General features: G+C 47.3%; 1 pseudogene; it reads right to left on the minus strand.

The window, feature by feature from the left end:
* Window positions 1-299: 299 nt before the first annotated feature.
* Window positions 300-1142, minus strand: LOC110122758 (cytochrome c oxidase assembly factor 3 homolog, mitochondrial pseudogene; annotated as a pseudogene).
* Window positions 1143-1677: the final 535 nt, after the last annotated feature.

Raw genomic sequence — 1677 nt, forward strand, 5'->3', positions numbered from 1 at the left:
CCATCTAAATGACAGCTTTTAGGCAACAGAAGGAAAAACATTAAAATCTTAGTGTTTACTCTTTAAAGCATATAGTTATCAAAACCAAGTCATAAAGGGAAAATTGATGGGGTCAAATCTTCTCTTATGCCAACAGTGAAGTGTGAGTAAATAAAAAGGAAAATTGCAGGATTCTGCAAATAAAATATATAAGTTCAATACAATTCATGCTAATTTGAAGCAAGAGAAGGATGGCACAGGAAAAACTAGATGTATTTGTAATTTAATGCTCAATCAAATGTAGATCAATTGACTATGAAGACAAAAAGAATTTTTCTCACAACTTAAATTTTTTTTTTTTTTTCGGAGAGAAATGATTCAGTTGATTATTTTCAATCTGACCCCATCTTTCCCATTTTAGGCTCCAACACTGCACAGAGCTGCCACACCCACCCCCATAATAGCCCACCTCTTGTTTTCCACCCTCCAAATCAGCCCCCAGGGGAGTTTAAGAGGATTAAACCATGAAGTCAATGCTTGGGAAAAGCCAAGGTGGATACTTCAAACAAGGAAACAAACTAGGAAACAAACTAAGGGGTCAGTGGCCACACAGAATCAAGGTTAGGTGGGCATTGTTCCCTTGACAATGGCACAAACCCCAGCGACTTGGACCCATATCATGGTCCAAGTTAGTAAGACGGCCAGCAAAGCAGGCTTCAACTTCTACAGGCTCATGGAGCATCATCCATCATGTGAAGGGACTCCAGCAGGTTAGACATGCACCATGTCCCTCTGGATCAGTGTCCTGATGCCCTTTCCAGAGCTCGGGCTCGAGCAGCTTTGGCCTCATCTCCCAGCTCATCCAGGAAACGCTCCTGGGACACCGAGTAGAAGGTGTAACCATAAATTGCTAATACCAGGGCCCCAATGCCCAGGCCAGTCACGATGTTCCGGGTCCACCGTTGTGGCAGCGTCTTCTGCCACTGGGCGAGCTGCGCCTGCCCCATGAATTGTCGTTGTGCAGGAGTCAGCTTCTCCCGAGTCGGGTCGATGCGCTGAGCCAGCGGGGCCTTTCCGCTTTTGGCATCCACCGGGTCCCCAGCTCCGGGTGCCGCCATGTTGCTGCTCTTGCCCTTCGCTGGTCCCCTAAATATTTTTAAAGATATGGCCTGGGACTTCCCTGTTGGTCCAATGGTAAAGAATCCACCTCCAATGCAGGGGACATGGCTTAGATCTCTAGTCCAAGAAGACTCCACATGCCAAAGAGCAGCTAAGCCCTTGGACCACAAGTACTGAGCCCATGCCCTAGAGCCTGTGACCTGCGACTGGAGAATAGCCACCACTCGACACAGCTAGAGAAAGTCTGCACACAGCAATGAAGACCCAACACTGCCAAAAAATTTTAAAAAAAAAAAAGATAGGACCTGTGTAACATGAATAATGGGCTTCCCAGGTGGCACAACGGTAAAGAATCCACCTGCCAAAGCAAAAGATGCAGGAGACGTGGGCTCGATCCCCGAGTCGGGAAGATCCCCCGGAGGAGGAAGTGGCAGCCCACTCCAGCACTCTTGCCTGGAGAATCCCATGGACAGAGGAGTCTGGTGGGCTACTACAGCCTTTGCGGTCACAAAGAGTAGACACAACTAAGCAATTGAGCGCACACACACACACACAGCATGAATAACACACTAGTTAATA

Source organism: Odocoileus virginianus, chromosome 20 (assembly GCF_023699985.2).
Source record: "Odocoileus virginianus isolate 20LAN1187 ecotype Illinois chromosome 20, Ovbor_1.2, whole genome shotgun sequence".
NCBI classification, from domain to species: Eukaryota; Metazoa; Chordata; class Mammalia; order Artiodactyla; family Cervidae; genus Odocoileus; species Odocoileus virginianus.